General features: G+C 46.8%; 1 protein-coding gene across 19 annotated transcripts in view; it reads right to left on the bottom strand.

Moving 5' to 3' along the window:
- LOC123352367 (DAB2 interacting protein) overlaps positions 1-26,514 on the bottom strand; it is a 401,633-nt gene that overhangs the window by 98,486 nt on the left and 276,633 nt on the right. The window contains exon 2 of one of the 19 annotated variants that reach the window (XM_044992363.1): positions 17,462-17,542. The exons of 17 other annotated variants lie outside the window; for them this stretch is intronic. The gene's annotated coding sequence lies outside the window, so the exon portion shown is untranslated. Of the gene's footprint in view, positions 1-12,698; positions 12,831-17,461; positions 17,543-26,514 lie in introns of those variants that run through there. One more of the 19 variants, XM_044992362.1, reaches the window with a different exon arrangement.

Here is a 26,514-nt window from a genome sequence, read left to right as displayed (position 1 = left end):
GTCCATGTTTTACAAATGAGTGGATGCTAATGTAGGTTTTGTTTTGTTTTCTAAATGAGCTAAGAGCTGGTGAAAAGTGTTAACACCAGCCCTCGGGAGAGCGGCAGCTTCTGTTTCTGCCCAGAACAGGTACAAGGCAGGCAGCAGAGCAAGCTTCCCTGGCACTGAACTGCCAATCAGATGGGGCAGGATCATCTGGGCCAGCGTCCTGGCCCAGTTCGGTCCCTGGCCTCTCTGTGATCGTTAGCTGGGGTGCTAGCTGAGTTTTCCAACGAGGCTTTTACACTGAATACACCAAGTCTTAGCCCTCAGCCACATACACTGGTCACGGAGCATCCAAGGCACATGGGATTTGACCGAGCAGGGCAGGCGCTGCACCCCTATTCCCAACCCCGAGCAGTGTACTCTCCAGGGTGGAGCACATTCTGCTAAGCACACACATCTATGATCCCTGCTGATGTTTAATTAACGATACACTTTAGCAGAGAGATTGGGAAAGACGATTCATTCACTACCCATCTGTTTTTGTCAGTAATGAACAATGTTCTCCTCTTATCGAAAGGAAAACAGACCCTTATGGAAGCCCACAGAGGGGCCCAAACGCCGCATACGACTTAGCGTTCGGATCCTGCTTGAGGAGAGCACACGAATAAAACTCAGGATGCTGGCAGAGATGGGGAAAAGGCTTGGTGCTAAAACTGGTTCCAAACCACATCATTCAGAACATGCCAAATAAAAAGAGGTGTCTGTGCTCTGGCTGATACCCGACGCTCATCACACCAGCCCTGCCCAGAGTTTACAAGGGCTGCTGCCTCCAGTTGCGGTGAAAGTCAGTATTTTGTTTCACAGGAGGTTGGACAAATATTTGCTCCTGTTCTGACCCTGCTGGTTCTCAGTCATTCTTCCACGCTCGTCCCTGTTTCACTTTGAGTTTTAAACAAACTCCAAAACTCAACTAAACGACTGGGTTTTGCATCAAATTCCATGAAACCACCGCAGCACACTCCTAGACACAGCACTGCTGGCGAGGTTTACAAAACTTAGCAACCCTGACCCGGGTTTACAGTGAAACTCAAAGGTGGTGAATATCAGGTATCGACCAAAATGTTAGCAATGCTCTGGAGAGGCTTTGGGAACCCCACCTTGAGATATACATGCAGACAAATCCCAGCCACAAGAGGCAAATTACTTTGGTGTTAAATGCTAGTGTCAAGCCCAAATAAAGTAACGAGAGGAAATTGCAAGCTTGAGGATCCACAGGAGCCAGGACTTCTGAGGTCTATTTTCAGCTCTGTTATTGACTTGCTCTGTGACCCCAACTAATCACTAACCTTTATCTGCCTCTGTTTCCCCACTGGGTAAAATGGGTCTAATTTCACAGGAGGGCTGTGAGAAGGAATGAATGTTTGGAAAGTGCTCTGATGCCTTTGGACAAGAGATACTTTCTATACGTGGTCGAACTAGTCCTGGCCTATCTTTAACACCATGCGTCACTTCTATCTTGAAAGAGAGGGAAAAAAGCTTTAACGCCTTTGATTGTGGAGCTGTGGAGTAGCTTCATCACAACTATGCAATCCAATGAGAGCCAGAGTGGAGCCTGAAAGCCATTTTAGCTGTGCACCATAAAGGCTTCCCCAGTGTAATTTAATAAGCCTCTCTGAGGACTGAGAAGTGTGCCGCACGCAGCATTTCCGACTCCCTGGCTCTTTTATCTAAGCCAGGGATTTTATTCTCTCCTCACTCCATGACAGTTTCAAGATTTTGGGCATCATAACTGCAGCTCGGCCTGTCAAGCTAAACATCACCGGAGACTGTGTACGTGGGAAGGGAGAAAGAGATAAAAATAGGTATTAGCTCTGCTTTTAGAATATTAAACAAACAAAATGGTCGTGCTCCAGTAAAAAGTCTCCTCTCTCTCACACCTGCTTTATACTGGTACAGTACCCATCAGTTCAATGGAGTCTGAGTTACCTGACTGAGGGCCAGATCCTGCAAACACGGAAGCCTGTGAGCAGCTTTACTCCCATGAGTAATTCCATTACTCCAAGAGGACTACATACATGCCTAAGAGTTTCCAGATTGGGCCCTTATGTTGGTGCAAGGGGAGCAGAATCGCATCCATAATTTAATTCACAGTTGTTTTCCTGTCATCCAGTGACCTTCCAGATTTGCAACACAACAACCCTGGTTTGATTTAAATGAGATCCAGACAAACTGTTTCTCAGAGAACAACCCAGTTTTCTAAAATCATTAAAAGCAGCTTGGAAATGTTTGAACACTGGACTCTCTGTTAATAAAAGGGAAGGTGTGCCAAGGCTGGGAAGACAAATACGTGACCTAGCTGGGTGTGCCTTGGCTAACAAGTGTCCTATGAATGTTGCTCTCTCCCTTCCCCTTGCAGCTCAGCTCTGCCTGCCTGCTTTATTCCTGCAGATACTTTAGTTGAAATGTACAAGGATTCCATTTCTCCCAGTACCTGACATAGATTCTTGTGCATTTCAATAAGCTATCAGCCCACAAGGAGCAGAAGTGGGGGCAGTGCATGCAGCAGTCACAGTGCTGCAGCCAGAACTCTGAAGGGGGCCCTATTAAAAGAATATGGGCACTACAGGAATGGCCCCCAAACACTGCACAAATAAATATCTCAACTGGAGTGTTTGGGCTCATTACTGTAGAACGCTGAAATATCCCCTCCCCCCTTTGCAAAACATTACAGCACCTCAGGGCAACAGTTCACCACACTGCAGGAACACCCCTGTAAGCTGCAGTGCCAGGGAATTAGCACTGTAAGTACTTCCAGACAGAACCGGGCAACATTTTTCAGCTCACACTTTTTTCCGGATAAAAATGCAGATTCAATAACGTCAAAACGTTTCATGAATTCAAATCCAAATGTTTTGCTGCAGCATTTTCAAAACAAAAAAATTCAATTTTTTAGTTTGAAAACCCTTTTCATTTCAAAATTTCCTTTAGTTTAATTCTTAAAAATTTCAAAAACATTTTAAAATGGTCAAAATAGAAACTAAACATTTTGTTCAACCCCAAATAATTTTTTCCTGACTCTTCAATTCACTAAAAATTTTGAAAATTTTTGTTTATGGCTCAACCTGAATTTTTCCCCCTTGTCTTACAATCCCCTATTCATCCAGCTCTACTTGTGAGATAATTTTTAAGGGATCAAAACAACAAAATGAAAATAAAATTTTAAAGCTAAGTAAAACATTGGCCCTACCCATTCTAGCCAATGTCCCTTTAAGGAAACCTACTGTACTCCACAAGGTATTTACTTTGTCCCACATTAGAAGTCTTTAAATATTCTTGTCAACCATAAACTATTTCCCTTAAACAAATGATACATTGACAATGGCTTAGGAAGACATACACCTCTACCCCGATATAACGCGACCTGATATAATACGAATTCGGATATAACGCGGTAAAGCAGTGCTCCGGGGGGCGGGGCTGCGGACTCCGGTGGATCAAAGCAAGTTCGATATAACGCGGTATCACCTATAATGCAGTAAGATTTTTTGGCTCCCAAGGACAGCGTCATATCAAGGTAGAGGTTTATTTACTGCCCATGAAGAACAATGTGTTGAGTAAACTTGCAGCTCAGACCTCTCTTCACCACGGGACAAGGCCTCTGCTTTCATCAGATGAAAACATGACCATACCTCATAACCAAAGTGTTAGGAGAAAGCTATACGCTTACACCAGAACTGACATCAGAGCCACGTAATTATATTGATGGTGCTATTAAATATGTAATGATCATCATTCCATCTGATCTGCGATTGGCAAACATGCTTTGTATTTACACAGGGGGAAAAGAAAACGAAAATGTTAAAATATTGTTTGGGGTTTGAACCAGAAGAAATGTAAAGCTGTCCAGTGCATTTAGTCCAACACAGGACAGCAGACTCAGAGCAGATTGTTGTACATCCCTCAGTCAAGTCTTACTCTCTTCCTAACCTGTGCTACTCAATTCTACTCTACCAAGTCTTTGTAAAACTCCCCACAAAACCCTAATTAAGAGATCAGCAGAATCATTTCTGACAAGTTTTGCTAGATTCATACACAGAAGTAATTTCAATGCCCCCTCAGAATCCTTAAGCATTTGTCAGGATGCCATGCCAACGCGGCACAGAAACACTCGAACAGCAGCAATCAAATTAGGAAAGTAGTGGTTGGATGACTTTCCAGGAAATGAGCAGATTCAATTGGCCAGTAGCAGCAAACCTATTCCTAGCAGTGGATTTGCACAGTTCCTTGTGAAACAAATCAATTAGATTTATGTTTTTTTACAAATATAAAATCCCATAGAAATGTATTTACAGAGTAGTACACTACATACAAATATGTATAAAAATATTCACTGTGTTTATTCTCTTGCTAAAAGCTGGATGGCTAAAGATTGTGTATCTTTGGTACTAAGCTTAAGTAAAACGATTATTTTACAAAATAAGGCTCTGATTCTTCAATATACAAAGCACAGACAGACTGGCGAACCTGCCTGGAGCTGCTCTGTATCTAATGGGGTTCTGTGTGGGCACAGAATCTGCCCAGGCATTGTATGCTGCAGGATCAAGGCCTAAACACAATTACCTAAACAGGAAATCACTGACATACGGATTTTTACAAGGCACTTCATTAGAAATCTCTTCATTTTTTTTCTCTTCCAAGACCAAAGCACTTGTAAACAGAGGTTCACAAATAAATGGCCAACCGACAATACTCTCCTGCTATGTGTCTATATTTGGTCCTTGCTGATTTAACAGGCATGGACTGCTAACTCGTGAGACCAGGCGAAGCTCCAGTACCCTGCCCATGATGCGTATTTCTCCACCTGGCTCTCCAGGCCAGAATACATTATACAGGCTTTCCCTGCTTAGGCAGGTGAGCCTAAAACGAAACGCTGACAGCCTTGGCTTTGAGATGTAGATTAATGGCCTGTCTGCCGCCAGACAGAAATAGTGTAGCAAATGATGCCTTAGGGCTTGCACAGCATGCATGATGTTGCCCTGAGTGTTTTACAGGTATTGGTGGCACGGGCTGGTTTCAGTGCCTGCAGTAAGGTCTTCTGTGTAGGTCCAGGTTAATTGTGCCATCTACAGTGATGCCTCCCTGTTGTGGATGGGAAGTTATGAATGCTGCAACTGATCCCCTGACACATGCAGTGCCTTGCCTTTAGAGGGTCTGCTCCCAGCAGTGGGGCTGGCCACCATGGATTAGGTGCTTTTGGTGTCCCAGAATGCACTGGTACAGGCTCTATGGCACGCTGTGCATGTACGCTAACAGTTCTGCTCAGAACTGCGTTGGCCTCTGGACTCGCTAAACCACTGCAAGGACAAGCAAGAAACCACCAACCTACTGCTGTCACGCTGCCCCTCCACAGTTTCCCCATGGAGCATAGATGCATTTGTAAGAGGGTTTTACACAACATTCATCTGCCTGTAAAGAGGCTGAACTTGAGTTGTGGCCACCAAACTTCTAGTTGAGGAGGCCTGGGTGGGACTTCCTTTTGGTAGGAAGCGGCAGGAGATGCTGCAGAGTGCCTCAGAGTCCCTTCCACCAGGAATCTGTCACTGCCACTCACAGACGCTGGTGGCCTAGGCAGTGCCAGGCTAACTCTCCAAACATAGCCCCAGTCTCAGTACCCTGGCATTGTCCTTCTGCTTTAAACATCTCAGAAAGTTCTGCTGATGGATAAATCCATTAATGACATTCATCCCATGCTTGGGAGACTTTCCACTATACGTACAATTGCAGGGTCCTTATCATGCTCGCCACCTCGCCTTGAGGCGCAGGGACAAGATTAGCAAAGAGTTCCGCATTCCACACATTCATTACCAGTGGAGCAGCGGGAAAAGTTCTTCTGATCAAGGAGGTTCCTGTCACTGCAGCAGAAAAGAGGATAATTCCAAGATAGGAATCCACTGAAGATTGATCTTTGAGCTGCGTCATCAGGTCCTAGCTTATAAGTGTGTGTGGGGGGGGGGGGGGGGGGGGAAATTGTCCTTCAATGTCTCTACACTTTCTTACCTTAAAGCCTTCATTCTGAAGATAAGAACTAAATCATGCTTGAGGAAAGAAAAACTCATTTAATCAGAGATAGCTAAGTTCAGAGTGCACCCAGGGTCAGTACTATTACTGACTTTTGCTTTGGAGGTAGAGCACTGAAGCATAATCCGGGCTTGCTGCAGGAATGACAGATTGCTGGTCTTGAGTGTTGCATGGATCTTTCCCAGCAGTAACAAGGTTTTAAGTTCTGCTTTCTCTTCCCTCATTTTTTAGCTGATTTTTTGCTGTTGACCAAGGGCCATGCACGCGAACAGTATTAGAACATCGTTCACAGTCAAATGACACTGCACATGAGCTCCATGCAATAGCCAACTAAAGAAGAAATCAGACCCCAGTGAACCCCTCCTGGGTTTTACACTGAGCCCAGTGCATGCAGGGACAGGACTTCCAGAGTTCAATGAGTGGTATGTGGCTACCAACCAGTGCAGGCATGATCACTGAAACTGACAGATAGAAATCCAGTGGACATTGCTAAGTGCCTTTGGTCAAAAGGGGTTCTAGTCACCTCGACAGAACTCTCCAGTCGAAAACAAAGCTGAGTTAGAGCAGAAGGCAATGGCCATATGCCAATTACACAGGCAACTCTTCCACAGGCCTTTAGTTTTTCTTGTTTGCCATTAACTTCTGTGGGTGCCTAATCAATCAACCTGGGTAACCCTGCCACGCTGCTTTATCATTATATTCACAACATCACACACCATACATGAACTCCCCCACGCCCTGTCCCCACCCACAGAAGCAAAATCTCAATCTTGCAAGAACAGATCCATTTCTGGAAGGCACTGGAATGCCAAGGCGTGTCAGCAGGTCACAACTGACTCTCATAAGTCTGAGCATTCCTACCTGCAGCAGAGTGGCCCTCGGAAAGGGGTGAAAAATCTTCCTTACCTGCAAAACCGTCAGAGAGATTCTGCGCAATGACTTCCCCACTGATAAGCCAGAGTACAAAAGTTGGAAGTGCGAGGTTAATGGCATGGGGGTTGAGAGTCTGAAGATCTGGTTCTAATCTTAGCCCTGCCACTGACTCAGTGTGCGACTCAAAGCAAGTCACTTCACTTCCCTATGCCTCAGTTTCTTCATCTGTAAAATATACACCTTCCGCCTGGGGGGGGGGGGCTGTGAGGCTAAATTCATTGACATTTGTAAAGTGTGTTGAGAGCATGCAACAGAGGGTGCTAAAGAAGCACAGGATATTTATTATTATTACAAACACAGCAGCACCAGTGGGAAATAGCTTTTTTGCAAAGCAATTTTTGATCCACAGATATGAATCATCACTGCAAGTCATGGCCAGCAATACCAGATCCTGCTGTATTATCTACATAGACAGAGGCATAATGTTCAGAATACATTCCAAAATACAATATCAACAGCAAACACCTGCCAGAATAGATACAACCAATGAGAAAGCACCAACCACTAATCATGCAGTTAAACAACAGGGGCTAGATGTTAGCGAACTCTTCTCATTTGCCAAATAGTCACACCCTATCAAGAGTGGCCAGATCTCTCATACTAGCCTACAGTAATCACATGGTTTGAGTCTTCCCTGCTTATAAATATTCATTTTTTCTAATCAATATTAACAATAACCCACCCTGATAATGGAAGCCTTTCTTGAGACTTGAGAACATGGAACACACTGTCACTGCCTCCCAGGAGAATGTCAGATTCAGAGGGGTCTCTGGCCCAGGTCCTCAAAGGTTCTGAAGTGCCTAATTTCCATTGATTTCAAAAGGGATCTGAGGATCTGGGGCTGTTTCCCCTCTCGGCATGCAGGGAAAGGAGGGACTTCACCCTCTCAACGCAGGCAGCAGCTGAACAACTCTCTACTCCACAATCCCAGCTGCCATTGCTGGATTTCAGCTCGTCCTAAAGAACTCCTACAGGTGGGGTAGATACTTCTCAGGGTACTGGAGGTGTAAGGAGACAGTCGAATCTGCTGACTGATTTCAGGCTAGGATCCAGTTTAGTGCAGCACCTGGCAGCTAGGCGAGGGGAAGAGGCTTCGTTTTGGCTCAGCTGATAGATGTTACTGGATAGACTTGCTGCCGAGGACACATGAGGATCCCAGTTTGGATTCAGCTACAGCAAGAAGCAGGACACGCCCAGAGCCACATCCGATTTGTGCAGGTGGGGCGCAGATAAAGTGGCCCAACAGCTGTTTTACGGGCCTGTTGGGAGATTGCCCAGAAACAGGGCATCCCTGGGAGGGGAAGAAAGAGCATAGCTGGTTTTCTGGCACTCTTGCATGGGGCTCCAGATGCAGAGGCTGAGCCCGGGGAGGGATGGGGTATGCTGGAGTCATTTAATACCCTGGCTATTCCTGGATGCCACCTTCCAGTTGCATTTGGAGTACACGTTAGGGCAGCCTTGCAGCTTCTCTAATTCAGTATGGGGCTGAACCAGGCCCCAGCAACTCCAACAAACCCATCTTTGCACCTCCCTCTCAGTCCCTGAGCCCTGCTGGAATCAGCCCAGCGGTGCATCTGGCCTCAGGATGGGGGCTGCCACAGGGCTGCATCTACTCTAGTGGCTGGCACCAGGGACCATCAATGGGTTCCTCGAAAGATCCCTCCTAATTGAGACCTTGAATGGATTTTTCATCACAAAGTCCTTTTGCTAGCACTTTGCAGGGTAAATTGAGATTTTCGGACTTGGGCTGGTGGATTGCTCCCCGACACCTACATAGCAAAGCCAGCATTTAGTTCCTTCATCCCCACACCAAGTATCTAATTTCAATTTAATTTCACAGTTGTAATGGATTTTTCAAAAATATTCAAGAACATATTTACTTTCCAACATCTTATTTCCTTTCACATTTGAAAAAACTTTCTATCTAATCCCTCAAGTCATCCTGCAGCCTGAATAATTTCAGGTTTTTAATCAATAGCTGTCAGACTTGTCAAATTACTTTAGGGAGCACAAAGCAATTTTTAAACATTCATAAACCCTCGTAGAGTAGTTAAGTGCACTGAATTTTAAAAGAAAGAAGAACTGAATAACACTGATCAAACAGGATTATATTCTGGCATATTATAAATTAGCTTTTTATGAATCACATCACAGCTACTTATCCCGTGTCAGGCGCCCACTGCCTGTAGGAAAGAAAGTCACCCACTCCCCATTAGGAAAAGGGGCCCTTTCTTCTTCAGCTCAGGGGTAGGGGCCGCACACGCTTCTGTCGCTCTTCAAGAAACATCTTCATTTTCTAGCTAGCTATTGCAGGGTTCTCTAGAGCTACCATCACTCGGGTATCTAAACACTTCCCAGGGAAAGTGGGTCTGTATAGCAAGGTGAATGGAGTCATGTGTTTCCTGGTTGCAGGAGGCTTTGCTTAGACGCCATGTATATTATATATCACACCAAATATCTTAAATTTGTGTTTTTCGTCAATCAGGTCCTGGTGGGAAAAGTTGCAGCATCTCCTAGATGATTTAGTTAATTTCAAGAAGGTATAGTCCAAATTACTTGCTGAAAAGGGCTCCGGCCCCTCTACACCACCAGTCCCATGCGACCCATTGCCGACAGTGGCTGTCATGAACCCAGCGTTCCAGGGTCCTGGTGTGGATGGTGCTGTAGGCATCCTCCACTCCGCTGCTGCACACCATGCCTGGCGGCGGGGACGCATCGTGTCCCGCACACACACACACACTAAACCAGCATCACTGGAGATGCAGTCTGTATCCACCACAGGGCAGAGCCTGCTCAGGACTGGCTCACCAGCTGATGGACAAGTGGTGCTCTCCTTAGCATTCAGTTAACAACAACCCACATTAGCAGCAGCATAAAACTGGTGCAAAAAATATTTGCCTTAATTAAAATGCGAGGAGCCCAACTGCAGTGTCATGCGTTTTAGTTTCTAACGGCTGTGGTTAAACCCAACAATACAGCTAGGGAGGTGGGACTGAACATTGGCACCCTCGGAGGGCTGTCTGGGGACCCATGTGACACTAGTGGGTATCCTCAGTCTAGTTCCAGGCAGACAAGCATCAACACCACAGAAATCCAGCACCACAACTGACACCCCCCAACTTCTTGGCCAGAGCACGAGCAGGCCGTGGGCACTGAACTCACCTCTAACCCCTCAGGCTGATTCCAGCAGGTCAGGACTGAGTCACACTGAGCGGGCCATACGGGATGGGGGGGAGGGAGGAGGCGGTTGTGCTGCTCCAGCTCCGCTGTACTTGTTCTGAGGGTGGAAGCCGGCGAGCAGCCTCCACCCGGCCCAGCACCCCGGGCACACAATGTCCTGCTGCCCCGCCCCATCAGTCACCGTAGCAACCTTTCTAATCTGAGGGATGTAGCTCAAGCAGGGGAAATAAGGGGAGCTTCGTGGCTCTGGCAGGAAGGGAAGAAACCCACTGGGAAAAAGCCCCACTCAGCTCACTAAGCAGAACCGAGGGTGCTCAGAGGAATGGAACATTGTAGCTGGCCGCAAGCAGAGCAGTATGTCCAAATCTCCCTCCTTCCCGCTCCCCGCCCCACTCCTCCCAGCTAAACGCTCGTCTTCCACATCCTCAGAACCACTGTCTGTTAGTCACTAAAACGCAAGACGCTCTCCCTGTGCAGTTGGGCTCCTCACATTTTAATTAAGGCAAATATTTTTTGCACCAGCCTGGGGCTGAGCACAGCATGCCTGGCCATTTAGCCAGACTTGTGAGAGTGCAGTTTAACCCCAGCTGCTGCAGGTACCTATTGTGACAATGGGAGGAATTCCGTATTCTGGCGATTAGAGCTGGAAAGGAACCTCAGCCAGCAGGCGGCGTGCTGCTCAAATAACAATCAGCAGGCGGGGTGATCCTGCTGGAAAGGTGTCTGAAAGACAAATGCTGCCAGTCAGTCTCAGTGATGGAGGTCAGCAAGCTGGGGGTTAGGACAGAGATGGATGCAGCTGTGTGAGGGGATATGCACTGTCCTGCAGCTTCTACTGAACGGTGAGCATCTCAGAGGGGTGATCATGGCACATCTTGTGTTTTTTGTACTGAGATGGGCCTGATCCAAAACCCCACTGCTCTGAAATCCTTCTCTTGAATAACTATTTTATATTATTCTTTGCTTTTAACATTGCTTCCCTCGTCACTTTGGCCCAGAGCTGCAGTTCTTTGCACTTCCAGTATGCATCGTCACTTCCATAAGTTACGCTTCCCATCCTGTAGACTTCTATCCAGCGAGGCATAAAGTCTGTTCACCTACTGTCAAGATCTGCTGCATATGTCCTTTGCCAAAAGGGGACAATTTTGAACAGCCAGCCTCTGAATAAGAAACAGTGACTCCTCCTTTAACCTTTACGTTATTTGCTAATTTCCTGGAGGATTTTTTTTTTCCTGTTGGCTGAATTGGTGTGGCATTGACAGCAATGGGAAAGGGACGTCTTACAAAGCCATGTTTCGCTATCCTGACAGCCCACAATTGCCAGACAATTGCAGAGTTTCAAATCCCCTGGACAGGATATTCCCCCTTACACAGATTTTTGATGTTCAAGTGACCTAGTTTTTGATGGTTGTTCCAACTATTTAAGCCATGGTTCTGGAGCCTGGATGTGTTCAGAGCTTGGGAAATCTTGTTCCCAGAACCCAGCCTGCCAGTATCTGTCCAAAGCACTTCCTTAGCCTTCAACCAGGATTTATGAGTAGGTCTGGAAATAATTTAACACAGTTCAGGCCGGGGGGGGGGGGGGGGGGAGGGGGGGGAGAGATAGAGCGCGAGCCGATACAAGTCAAATTCAGTATGAAATCCAGTATTGTCTGACCTGACTTACAGTAACTGCAATTGTTTGTGGCAAAGTTGAAGCAGCAATATGTTCCCGAATGAGGAAATTTTAAAAAATTAGAGAGCTTTTCAGGGTTCAGCCTGTTTTTTCTTAGTTATTAGCTCAGCAGGGCTGTCAAACCAGTTGTTACTTCATAGACTTTTCCCTAGAAATCTGTTATTTCTCTTTAATTTTCCTAGTCCCTAACAATCTTTGTATTATTTGTTATTCTCCGATCCTCATTGATAGCTGTGAAATCAAATATCCTCACCATACCAGGCAAATGCATAGAAACCAGCAAGAACTTACATACAATTACATATATTGTATGTCCTAACCCAGAATAACACAATTCCAGGAACTAAAAGAAACTAGAAGTAAAGAACATGAATAGGACGTTAATCGGATCAGTTCAGCATAAGTGGCAAATCTGACATTTCCTTTCATCTTAAATCATTAACCCTGTGAATTACACATACTCGGGGGAGGGGGCAGACGAATGATAAAAATTCAGATTTCATTATTTCACCATAATAATAATTAAAAAAAAATCAGATTGCTTTTTGTCATGCGATAATCTCTCCTGGGATTTGTTAAACTAAATTTAATTAAGGGGATGTTTCATTAAATGAAAAATTAAATGAAAGACAAGAGGCCCTGAGTTTTGGGGGAAAAAAATACAGAGTAAGGAAAAGCAGAGATTTAAAGGATGTCGAAGATGGTTAAAGAAAATGCACTGAAAGAAGCGAGGAGCTGCTATTTCTCCTCATGTTCACAAAGAACAGCATGCTCTAAGCCTCCCCTTGTAACACACACACACACACACACACACACACACACACACACACACGATGGAAGAACTTACCATAGTTCAACCCTTCCTTGCCCACTTTCCAGAACCAGGAAGAACTATTGAATGTAAACTCCCAAATCCACTGCAGGAAGTGCAGAGATCACCCTGTTCCTCTCTTTTCCTCCTTGTATGGTCTGAACAGCTACGATCTGTAAGCTGACTATTGGCCCCAAGCCTTAGCCCCCTCTGGTCTCCGTAAACCATTCCAGTGCAGTCCACTGGGAACAATCATCACTAGTTAAACAAAGGCTATATTCTAACTCTATGTAATGTGTTTTTAAAGGGACAGTGTTCAAACTCCCAGCTATTCCAAATTTAAAGGCACAGAGCTTCTTTTTAACCCCACAGACAGCAGAAGAAATTTAAATACACTTATTTTCAAACTTTAAAAATGAATTAAAAAAAATTAACAGTGCCCCTAAATCTAGAGATTATAATGGAGGAATTAACAGCAGTTTTTCTAGCCCCTGTATTGTTGGGCCCAATCCTGCCTTCCTGGCGAACCCCAAGTTCACATGTGTTTCAGAATGAGTTTGGGGCATGTCCCAAATGGGGCATCAGGCCCATGGTGTTCAAATAAAACAACAATGCTTTTATTTGAAACACACACACACACATTTGGCATGTCTCTAGTACCTCTATCCAAGGCCCAAGAGGTGCTTCATAAACAGTGGCCTTTTTATTCTGAATCTGTACAGCAGCTGGCAAAAATGGGCTGGGTCTCTAGGCCCTAGGGCAATTCAGAGAAATAACCAATCAATCAATAATAATTTGTTACTAAAGGGAGGCTGTCAGCTGGAAATCTAGTCAATTAAAACCCCTTGTGTCAGAAGTATTTGAGTCCCCACATCTGCCCCTGACTCCCTACTGATTGGTGTGGTTTCATACCCATTCTTCTCCCTCCAGTTGCTATGTGAAACAATCACACAAACAGCTACACCGGGGAAAGAGAAATAAAGTTGACTATACACAAAGTGCTGTCAAATGCACAGAGGCAAACAAACTAAAATCATTAGGTCACTGGGATCATAAAAAAATCAGATATCATTTTAAGTTGTGTCCCTTTAACTATCACACCACATCAGATTGGTATATTTCTTATTTTATGGATGGGGAAACTGAGGCACAAAGAAGTCCATTGCTCAGGGTCATACAGAAAGACAATGACAGATGTGGGAACAGAACCGAGGCGTTTTGGCTGCTAGCCCACAGCCCACTGCTTTAACCATTAGATAACTTTGCCTCCACTAAACTTCTGCTCTCAAACTGTGCAGTGGAGTGGGGCTCATTTCAAGGGCTCTGCAATGACAATCAGGGGCGTGAGCAGGCTTTGGTATTTGTGTTTTAACTACTTATGCTTATCTGTGTTTGTGAATGCTTTGTCAACGCCGCAGGGAGCTGTTTACTGGGCTGAAATAACTGGGATCTGGTAGTTCAGTTCCCGTATGATGAATCAGATTGAGCAGAGCAGATCTTGCGTTATTTTGATCCCAGATGGGAAAAAGAAAAAAACATCATAAAACAAAAAAACAAAGGCACAAATCTGGGGGCTTATTTGAATTCCTGTTAATCCAAACTCTATTTCAGGCACATTCTCCTAACACCTGCCATCCCTGTATTTTTCTTTTAAATCAATTGGTGCAGTCTGCAAATTTGTTTGCATTCATTCCGGAAGGATGGGTATCTATTTTCCTACTATGATAACAATAAAATATGTCCTGAATCTATGTCACTCTCTCTTAATAATGAGTCTGAATACACTTACTGTCATGGTCGCATTGCCAAATATTCCTAGCAGCCATTTCATTGCTGCCTGCCAGTCCAGACCTTCTACCAGAAACCAGCTGTGGGACTAGAAATAAATGGGCTGCCCACCCAGTTGAACTTCTCTGAACACTGGTGTTAATGGGCACAGATGTCCTCTGCTTTAACCCCCATAAGTGCTTTCCACAGCTGAGTAACTCCAGTTACCACTGCCCAGTCTCATAGCAGTAGCAGTAAATAAACCAGATGAATTGGCCCTCTGCCTTCTTAAAATTATGTGCTTTACGTAATCTTTAACCAGCTTAGACTCCAAAATATAATTGGCAGCACTTGGCAGATAAATAGGGACACTCCTTTGAACTCCACAGAAATGCCATGGTCTATAGAGAACTTTCTGGGAGGGCAGAATGACGGAAAATGCCAAATACATCACTACTTCAATATAACGCCAACCAATATAACAAGAATTTGGATATAATGTGGTAAAGCAGTGCTCCAGAGGGGCGGGGCTGCGCACTCCGGTGGATCAAAGCCAGTTCAATATAACACAGTTTCACCTATAACGCGGTAAGATTTTTTGGCTCCCAAGGACAGCGTTATATCGAGGTACAGGTGTAATCTGCTAAAATATCGAGATTGTCCCTTTTAAATAAGAAAACTTGGCAAGGATGCAGCTATGCCTTCTCTGCAGCATTGCACTGGTGAGGAACCAAACATCTAATAACGGCAGAACAAGAAGGAATCGGCTTAATCTGCCGCAAGGGAGATTTCAGTTAGATATTAGGAAAACGTTTCTAACTCTATGGGTAATTAAATTCTGGAACAGGTTATCAAGGGAGATTGTGGAATCCCTGTCATCACTGGAGGTTTTTAAGAGCAGGTTGGACAAACACCGGTCAGCGATGGTTTAAATGATACTTGGTCCTGCCTCAGCGCAAGGGGATGGACTCGATGACCTCTCGAGGTCACTTCTAGCCCGACATTTCTGACTCTTCACACTATAAAAGTCTTATAAAAATACAACAGATATTTTTCCAGGGCTGCTGCATGGAGCTTCTCTTTCATGAGCAAAGGTATCTTGGGGCCTAAGTGTCCTTTAAATGATTTGGACACACATGCATGTTATATACACACACATAGAAAGAGACAGTTATATCTCGCCAGTCTAGAACATGGGACCCGGGAGTACATTTTCTTCTGTGTAGAATTTTTTTACTTGCCTTCAGTCAAAGCCATTGTTTTGTATAGTGATTATACTAGAGAATGTGATCATTCATTTTTGTCATGTTCTCGCACAATACTGGCGATAAATATGTACAGTTTCAGGTCTGTTCCTAAGAGCCCTGGACCTGGCATATTATTGTGCATTACAGTTCATCCTGCGTATTAAAATAATAAACTTGGTTAGGAATCTGATTCCAGTATGAATAGCATGAGACCTGACCTTCATAGGCTCAGCCCTATAATTAACACCAGGTTGAGTGTGCGTGAAGGCTAAGGGGCCTCCGGGGTGCTTGATCAGGGAATAAACCTATTTAAGAGCTACATTTACTGTGCATCACAGCTGTATGTTTAGCAGGGTCTCTGGGGCCCAGCAGTCTGACTTTAAGGAGATTCTCATGTGGCTCAGATGTCCATGCATGAGCCCCTTCTGTCAGCTGATCATTAGGGCAGAGGGGAGGGCAGGGATTCTGGTTTCATTATCTCACCACTAACCAGCGAAGAAGACAGAGTGAAAATGCCCACAGAGAATGGTGGTGGTAAAACAACTCAAAGTACAGCTGGTAGGTGTCAGCTCTGGTACCACTTCTGTGACATACATGGTAAATTCCCTCTTCATAAACACAACCCATTTCAAAGCAACACCCCTCGGTCCTGGGCTTCCAGCAGCAATCTTAGAAAGGCCACACAGTATTTACTGAAAAGCATGGCTAACTGTTATGTGTATTACAGTAGCACCAATTGAGATTGGGCACCACTGACTGATTAATAAGTATTATGTATGAACTAAACATGATCATTACAGAAAGAGCAGTCTGAGAACCCTGGGAGCTGTGGTCAGGTTTGACTCACTTGATGGCCTTTGGCAAGACACTTATCGTCTTTGTGCTTTTATGTATCCCTCTAGCGCAGTATCCCAGATCAGACCCCTAGGCCATCTGGTATGGTATCCTGCCCCCAGCAGCAGCTAACAGCGGATGTTTCAAAGGAAGGCAATCTTGTATACTGAGGGAAAATGGCATTCCTGGCCCCTACAGGCAGGCTGCTTAGGCCCTGAAATAGTCAATTCATTTTTACTGCTCATATTTCATCAGCTCATCTACAGATATTCTGAATGATCCTAACACTCTCACCCACTCACCCCTTTGTTTTAAACCCAGCCACAGTTTATTATTGCTGAAACCTGGGTGATGAAAATTCATGTTGATGTTGCACTAAGATTTAGGACTCTCCTCCCTCTCCATATGCATGGGTAATTTCCATTAGCGTTAATAGGAGTGAAGAGCGGGAGACATGCATGAAGGGGAGACTAGCCACCCCTTTGACACTGGAGATGGGGAGCAATGGCAAAATAAGCCCACACACTGACGCAGGCTCTCGTGTTGCTACTGCTGCAGGACAGCTCAAGGACTTCCACTATTTGCCTAGTAAAGACTCAATTGTGCCATTTTTTTAAAATGCTAAAAAGAAAAGATAGAAAGCTGGCCTGAGAAATCAACGTGATTCTTTGGATCTGTGTAGATAGAACAGATCTGCCGGCAACTTTTGGTTCCATGGAGCCATCAGGAATTCAGGCAGGCAGAGCCTTGAAAAATAAAGTGTCCCTCAGAAGTGCTAAGACTCTCGTTATAAGCACGACATGCTCGTAAGGTCCTCACATGGTGCAGGACAGAACAGCCGTGCACAGATGAGCCAGCTAATCACAGCCAGGCTAAAGCTTGCCACAACAACCTAACTGCTCTGAACATATAGCAATGTTCTCACTTGAAATCCCACCCTGGTTCTCTTACCTTCCCCGAGAGCTTTCAGAGTGTGCAGCTCCTCCATTACATCTCTATCGCTTCCTTCCTCACAGGGCTGGCTCTCAAGTGCTGTAATACACATGCATCCATCAAAACGGGGGCCCAGCTGTCATGTTCACTTCCCACTCCCGCATTGTGTTTATGTGCAGGACAGGAAGGGGTAGTCGAAAGGTGGCGTGAGTGAATAGGAAACAATGGTCTAGGCTCAGTCTGGGATAAACAAAAACACTGCAGCCATAAAAACCGCACAGCACAAAGCCCGTAGGAAAACAAAGACGGTATCTCTGTATAGAAATGCTTTAGCATTTGCTAGCACCAGCTATTGGGGGCAGGAGATGTGGAATTAAAAGATATACTATCATCTGCCCAAATTAAGGTATGATGGGGCCTCAGTTTCCCCTTTTGTAAAATGGGGATAATGATACTGACCTCCCTTGCAAAGTACTTTGAGACCTACAGCGGAAAGCTCTAAATAACAGCCAGCTATTATTACTGATATGGGTCTGTTTTCATTACATGAGTCTCTCTCTGTATGAGGATCTATTTCATACAGATCCGATACACACATATATGTACAATCTAAGACACACACACACACACACACACACACACACACACAACACAACTGGATTTCTATGAAGGTTACAAGCACCCATTCTAGAGTGCAGTGAAGAGAAGGGCAGCTGGCCTGACAGTTTCAGCACTGTGAAAGGGGCCGTGCGCAGGAGCTGCGTATGCAAGCCAGCGTTATAGGAAATTTCTTGGAGCACAGCCCCTGTATAGTGTGCTGGTCTGCAAAGGGCAGTGAGCGGCACAGCATCTGTGCAACCCTTGAGATTTGGTGTCACGCACTCTCTCACACACGAAGAGTCCTAATCTATTATTTTGCATGATAGATGGCAGCATTTTCTTTAGAAACTTGGATTCTTTCTTTGCTTGCTGCCCCGCTCACATAAACTACCCTAAAGATTACTTCCAGAAGGAGAGGAAATGGCTATTCTGTACAGACAGAGCAGGTGCTGGCTGAATTGAAGTGTGGAATCGGGCTGGGGGGGTTCCCCATGACTCAGAACAGAGTTATTTATTTGATTTATACAATGTACACGTCAATGGTTCATGCGCCTAGACCTTGATGTCAGGTACAACACACCTCCCAATCCAAACCACAGTGCACACAACATCAGCTGGAAGATCAACCGCCCGGACCTACAACAAATAAGTTCTTCCCCACTCAACCCAGGAAAAAAACAGGGCAAAAGCTTTGGAGAGCACCCTAGAGACCAACACATTTGTGCTCTGTTGAACCAAGCGTGAGAAAGAGACGCAGTGTAGCCAACTCTGGTGATCATATTGCGAGTCTCATGGTATTTGGTGATTTTCATGCAGCCTCAGCTCCTGGAATCACGTGAACATACCAGAATCTCAGATTTTGCTTTTTAAAAAAGTAACTTTCTAGCCCCCCGGTTGCAGACAAAAGCTTGAAAATGTGACCCCTAAAGACTCACAATCCAGAAGGGAAATGAAAGAAACCCCGATTTTATTTGTTGTTTAAATGTCATGATTTTCAAGCCAATCAAATTACGTGGGTAGATGGAGAGCAACACATGACTTTTGAAAACTTGGGGCTGGCTATTGTGGGAGACAGCTGCAGAATGTAAGTTCCCTGGGGCAAGAACCATCTCTTTGCTCTGGGTTTATATGGCACCGAGCCCAGTGGAGGCCTACTCTCTGTCTGCAGCTGCTAGGTGATACCACAACACAACTAACAAGCAGGGCTGCAGCCCCTCCACTGAGAACGCCCTGATGTACCAATCTGGGGCAGGGCTGATCTGATCTCCACAGCTGTGGTGGAAGTGTGGACCAGGAACCAACCTGCTGAAATTCCAAGTGAGGTTTCAGAGGGGTTCCGGTTTCCAGCTCCCACCACCCAGGCCTTATCTGGTGGTTTATTAAGTGAGCGGGCGGAAAGCAATTGACAAACACAGAGATGCGTTAATGCTACTGAAGCCCATGACTGAAAGCATGAGCATCCGGGGTGGCAAACAAGTTCCTTTGGTGCTACTGATCCCTCTAGCTCAGCGCCCAGGCAACAGCGCAGACACAAATGCTGGGGTTCAAAGGTCCCTTTATCAGACTTCTTTTTTTCTTTTTTCTTTTGCAGAACACCACAGCCCTGCTGCCACGAGTGAACTGAAAAGCACCCAGGCAGCGTGGCCATCAGTGATTAATGTCTCGTGAACCACTTTACTCGCTACACGTGACAAAGCTCAGACATGCCCATTGTTACTCATGTCGGTCTGGCTGAGGGGGCAAACCAGCAAGAGGCTGGCATGCGCTACAGCATCCCGGGTAGCCACCCGGGGACGGTCACAGAGTGCGCACAAGCCAAGCCCTCGGCGCCATCTGGCTGGGGTTAACCCCAATTTCCAAGGACACCGGCTCGGCAACTGACTCCCCCAGCACAGAGAACAGGATCAGGGGCTGATGGACATGGACACACACACACTGTTTACTGTTAACTCAGCGCAGCAGCTCATGTGTACATTCAGCGGCAAGCTGGGTCTTTAAGGCACAGCACATCTTCATCTTACTACAAGAAGGCTGCCACGGGGAGTTTATCTGGAGCATGTTAAGCATTCTCCAGCTGCTCAGGGGGCTCGTGGTCGAAAGTGAGCCTACGTTGACATTGACCTGCCGAGTTCTAGGAAGGCCATTTCTGTAGCACGGTGTAGGAAACACGTATCCATCCCTGTGAATGCTGTGACTAGCTCTTCCCAGGGTTCTTCCACCTCCTGCAATTGGCCATGGAGTAACAGATTGGAGTGGATGAGAGCCCTGTTCTCAGAGTCAGGGAGACAGGAAAGCGCGTAGGACATCAGTAACAAACAAGCAACACAGATAAGGGCGCAGGAATTCCCCAGAGATTTCTCCTGCACTTGCTGTGGTGCTGGGAGTGTTGCCTAGTGATTTAGAGCAGGGGATGAATTTAGATTTAGAGTAATCAGGGCTTCACCACTGCCTCACCATCTGACCTGGGGCAAGTCACTTCACCCGAGTGATAGTACCTTGTGCTGCCATCTTTGCCAAGTGAAGACGGGCCATGGCAGACATGCATGGGATACCCTGACACTATAGGAAGTGGTGCCGGGCAATTCTGTGCCTAGAGTTTCTCCTTGTAAGTCTGCACTGAACTAGTGGCCCAGCATATTAATGGACAAGCTGCTGCAGAGGTCGTGGGCACTTGTAGTCATAATTCTCAGGGCACGTTTTGTAAGAGTCAAGACGATAACCCTGTGTCCTGGCCAAAAGCCATCTTAGTGACCACTCTGTTCATTTAAATTCCCTTCACAGTTTCAACGGGATCAGAATTCTTCCTTCATTCTGTGTCTTAAACTGTTGTATGGTGCTGCTGGGTGCCGTTAAGCGATGACAGCCCTCTGCCCTTAATGGCTCCTTCACCCTTGTGAAAGGGCAAGCACTGAAATATACAAGAAACCCGGTTCTCTGAAAGGCTCCAAGAGCCGTATTCCTATCTGTTTCGTCACTAAGCCAGCCGAGGGACACGACTTATGCATGCACACAAACCACAGCTAAGCTCCCAGGTCTAAACGCTTCCTTCCCACATCTGCGCCATCAGTCAAGTGTGGTAAATAATATCCTGGCTCCAAAACCAATCACCGCTCTGCCACTGACAGAAGTAACGGCCATGCCGGCGCTTACAGTCAATTCTGGTTTAGAAGAGAGGGGTTTGCAGGATGGGTCCATGTCACTGTCAGAAGTGGGAATGGTCGGAGTCTCTCTAAAAGCCTGGCCATTGGCCACTCTTTTCCAGACTTCCCCCTTTCTCCTTTTTGTTCCTCCCTTGGGTTGCAAGTCCCTGGTGAAGGATCCAGATTCACCCTGGCTGATCTGGCCACAGATGATCTGGAAGGAGCTGGGTTTCTCTTGTGACAATGCACCCAGCACTATTCAATTTAAATTTTACTTGACATTCAGCAGATTGGGCTTTTGTCACCACGTGCTCAAACCCAGGGCAGACATCCTCTAGCAACCCAGACTGCACAGACTCCTGGGTAGCATAGAAAGGGTGGTGGTATTGTTTAATTCCAATAATAATGATATGTCCTGTGTCTTTCTCTAGTGCCTTCATCTGCAGATCTCAAAGCACTTTATAGGCTTTCTTAAACTTCATAATCCCTCTAAGTAAATGTCCGTACCCCCCCCAGAAATGCTGCCACTGCTAGTGTGGAACAAGGAAGAGTTTGACAGCATACAGCAACATTATACAATGGCTTAGGTCAAGAAGCAAAGAATACTGTATTTACTGGACATTTCAGGGGCAATTTATGGAAACAGAAGGGAATTTCCTAGCTGGAATTTGCCCAGCACCCCAGAATTAATACCCTTACTCCTAAAAAATGTGGGATATAATCTTTCATGACATACAAGGTGGGATCTTCGTAAGAAGGCCCTCAGGAGCACCGACTCCCCAGTGCAGGGCATTTCAGGTTCTCCCAGTCCCTCATGAAGTCTGAGGTGCACTCAAAGGACAGTGGCTCCCAGGAAATGCCCTGCTGGTGGAAGAACTGGTTTAAATTACCTCTGGGATTTTCAGCTCTGTTATGCATGGGATGGCACCAGTGCACGTACCATGTTGCACAATCACTTTGAAAGAGTTAATAGCCAGTACATTTGCCTATCAGATTGTGGGTGAGACAGATTGCTTAAAGGCTTTTGCTAAAATTCTTTGTTTTATCGCCCTAATTCTTGTTCCCAAATCTTGGTCATACATCTACTGGCTGCAGCCCAGCTTCACTGCGTCCTGTTCGCTGGCTGGGAGTCGAGTGGGTGAACTCTGCCCATCACACCAGTGCAGAGATCTGGATCTACCATTGCCAGAACTGCACCGGCATGAGGACACCCACTGCCACCAATGCGCTTTCCCCAGGACTCCTGATCCCACCTGACTTGCTCCAGGTCAAAACATATGGCTGAAACAATAGTGCCCAGCTGGGCAAGGGAAACTTCTTTTCTGTGTCTCTAGAGAAGTTCTGCAGCTCTGACTAAGCTCCTGCTCATTTCCTTCTCGGATGCAAAAGTTCTGGCTATTGACAGGGCGTCTGCTTAGCCAGCTGGGCACTGGGCAAGATGTGGGGGAGGTGTTTCATTTGAAAGAACTGGCTGCAGGGTGAGGACAAGGGAGAGGAGACTCTTTATGGAACTGTGAGCCAGGGTTGTTAGAAGTATTTCTAAATCACCCGTCACCATATTATCCAGCTGCTACGGGCATCTCCTGTGCTGGGAGTCAGTGCCAATCTGCTCTGGAAGGCAATGTCCCTCACATGAATCATCTCCAAGGGCTGGAGTGAGAATATGCACCACACACCTAAAGAGAGCAACAGCACAAAGTGCAAATGGAATCATGGACTGGAAATCTCAGTTCATTATAAGCAGGGCACATGACGCGGCTGCCTTGTGGCTGGAGGCTCTCAGTTTAGTCAGGAAAAGACAGAAAATGAAAGGAAGGAGACAGACAGACAGAGCAAGCTGTGGAAGAGGATCCCTTGAGATGACCAAGCATCTTTGAGGCCTGATCTACACCATAGAGTTAGGTTGACAGTGTCTAGACTACAGCCTTGCTCCCGCTGATGTGGGTGCCCTGCTACACCAATGTAATTACTCCACCTCCCTGAGAGGCCCAGGGCTTGTCGGTGTAGTTAGCCTGATACAGTGTCTCTGCAGACACTGGGTTCCTTACATCAGCTGTTGCCTGTCTTGTCAATTTCAGGGATCAACTGCCAGGTCTCCGCTCCAAGCCAGGCTCCCAGCTTGGGCTCCCGGCTCGGAGCCCTGCTGCCCCTAGGGTCCCTGCTCCCAGCAGAGAGCCCAGCTGCACTGAGGCTGCCCCACCCTCCCATTCCCCTGGCTCTCAGCTCCCTGCTGGGAGCGTGGCAGCCAGCTGGCTGGAAGCAGGGAGGCGAGAAGCCTGGGGGACGGTTGGGCTCCTGGTGGGAGCTGTGCAGAGCTGAGAACCCTGGCTCTCAGCTCCCCACACTGCCCCTCTTCAGTCAGTGCAAGTGCTCCTGGTGAGGATGCGCACCACCAACAGAACGAGGGTAGTGTGGACATCAGCCACCAGAGTAATTACTGTGGTGCCTGTTAGTCAACCTACCCTAGGTCGACTTAAGATTGTAGTGTAGACATGCCCTCAGTTACCAAGAAAAAAGAATCTTTCCAGAAATCTGGATGCCCACCTGTTCAGAAGTGGTCACTGACTTGGGGTATCCAACCTGAAACATCCTCAGCCTGATTTTCAAAGGTGCTGAGCACACACAATTCCAGCAGAAGGCAATGCCCCTAAAAAGTGTCTCAAACTGTACCCCAGAAACTGAGACACCCAAAAATCAGTGGCCTCTTTTGAAAACATTGGCCTTGACTTCCATTATCCCAGCTGATAACATTACAGGCTCCTTGAAAGCTCTTTGCAACACAAAAGACAATTGTAGCTTATATTATTAAGTCTGTCATCAAAATTACAGATGTCTAACACCATGAAAGTCAAAAAGGAGCAGAGAAGGAGGGCGGTTCTGATGCATAAACCCCAGCGGAGCTATGGGGAGCATTTTGAATAAGAAAAGGTGTTATTCCTGTCACTCTTACAGCAGCTGAGATCCTATTAAATTACTTATTGCTTTCTCTCTCTGTGCACAATCTTTCCAGCCTCTCATATATGCACCCTAGGGCCACAAAATCCTACTAAGCTGCTCTGCTAAAACAACAGACAGATTCACACAGCTCAGCCCTACTGGGAAGAGAACAGAGCACAGCAGCACGCCCGGTTCACTGGGAGAAAGCAAGGAGACACTTTCCCGGTGAGCTGAGAATTCCCTTTTGTTTAAACAGCTTTTGCACCCACCGCACTGGCGTCTCCTCATTTTTTAATATTGCCAGGCCATGAGAGGCAGTTCAGCCTCTTAGGAGTTTGCTTGGGCTGTGTTTTTAGGCCTAACCACAGCGATTTCTCCTCCCTGAAGCCCTGGTGACATCAAGTACTAATTGCTAAGGGCCAGAGGGTGCCTGGCTCCTGCATGGGGGTACAGAGGAAAGAGGGTGCAAAGAGCCTGCTCCAGCCTCCCAACCAGGGGCTCAGCAAAAAGGGGCGCTGTGCAAGCACTCTGCAGGGACTGGCCTCTCCAAAGGGGCCATGGCCCCAACCCCACCGCTTTTGCACCCACACAAGAAAAGTAACTGAACAACTGATGGCTGAGAAATAAAAGGAAGTAAGTGGAGTCAAATCAATTTGCCTTCAAACATTAACTTGATTATTAATAACCACTTGGCCTGTGAAAATGAACTACTGTAAATGCCAGACTACAATTTAACATTAACATATTCAAGTATGTCTGTGACCTTCCTCTTCTCCTCATACTCCCTCCCCATCCTCCTCCTCCTGCCTGGCGTGCTTCCTCAAAGCTAGATCCTGCTTGGTGTGCATCATCTCCACCCCCCATGGGGACCAACCGTCTAGCCCCTGGCCTCGGTAAGACCCCATCAGAAAGCTGTGTCAGACTTTCCCGTGTGCAGCGGTGCTACCGCACCCCCTGGCCTGAAGCCATAATAACAAACATCAAATACATGGTTTCCATCATCAGCACCCCACTAGAAATTGTTCCCGCGCCCATCCCCCTTGGGCTCTGGTTACCATAAGGATTTACCGCTTTTATTTTTTTAATGTAAAGCAATATAGCAAACATGACAGTCTTCATAACCTGGGGATTATTTGTTACACTGCTTGCATGGTGAATAATGCAAAGACCAGAACAGACAAAGTAACTGGTTTAGATTTTTCAAGCAGCATCCACTATTGTGACACTTTTTTTTTTAACTGGCCTCTATTGAATTTAATTTTTTTTAAAGGTTTGTACAAAACGTAATATGAAGGGAAATATTTGCCAGGGGTTATTTGATTATTTAATTTAATTTCAAAGACACCAGTTACTTTGTAATTTTGCTTTTCAATTTTAACCTTCCCTGAAGTGGTAGGATCAGGCAGGCAACAGACAAGTGCAGGGGGGATCCAGAGAGTGGAACTGACCAGTGTTAAGGTAGAGAGGGAGGGTGTGTGTGTGTGTGTGAAACTGCTCTATCCGGTTTCACTGCCCCAGAGGGAATGAAATGCAACAAGTAAACACCACACACACACACGGGGGAACTGAACTAGGGCTGCTGGGCTTTAACCACTACCTCGGGGTTCATTCTCAGCTGCCATGCGCCCATTAGGGAAGGGCAGAGTTTTGCACTGACAGTCTCCCTTGAAAGATGGGGATTGCGTCCTCCTGCAGCCCCCCCCCCGCCCCATTCCCCGGCCCCACGCACCAGGCTACTTCCACTTCCCAGGCGCTGGCACCAGTGTGCTCACCGGGCTAACGCCCACATCTGCTCCGACGCCCCCTCCCGGGATGGAGCAAGACGGTGCCCCGCAGGCGGCCGGCCCGGGGTCTGGCTGCACCGCCCGGAGCCGGGCTGGAGGAGCAGCGGCAGGGACGTCTCCCGCGCTCCCTCTCTCCGAGCGAGCCGGGGACACTCACCTGGGCCGGCCGGGGTTAGTGGGAGCGGAGCCCGAGCCTCCCCCTGCCTCTGCAGCTGGCCGGGCGCAGCGCGCTGCCTCCCGCCCTGGGGAAGGGAAGGGAGGGGAGGGGGAACCGGCGCCTGCCCCTCGCTTGTAATTCAACCCCCTTCCCGAGGGCTCGCTCCTCTGGGAACAAGGCGCCGCATCGGCTCCAGCGCCCGGCAGCTGGCTCAGGGACCGGCTCCGCCCGCACTCAGCGCTGGTTCACACGGCGAAGCAACTCATGCCGAATTCAGCAGAACCCAGCACATTTCTTCAGCGTCTGTAACTGGCGCGGTTCAGCAAAGCAGTAGGTGAGGCGCGACAAGGCCCGCGTGTCTGCCCGTGGCTCCCCCAGCTACAGAGTGCCTACAAATCCCTTCACTAGACAGCCCTCCGGTGCCAGGAGGAAATCGCCGTCGCTGCCCGAGAG

Source organism: Mauremys mutica, chromosome 18 (genome assembly GCF_020497125.1).
Source record: "Mauremys mutica isolate MM-2020 ecotype Southern chromosome 18, ASM2049712v1, whole genome shotgun sequence".
NCBI lineage: Eukaryota > Metazoa > Chordata > Testudines > Geoemydidae > Mauremys > Mauremys mutica.
Note: the sequence above shows the minus strand (reverse complement) of the source record. Positions and strands in the feature narration are given on the sequence as shown.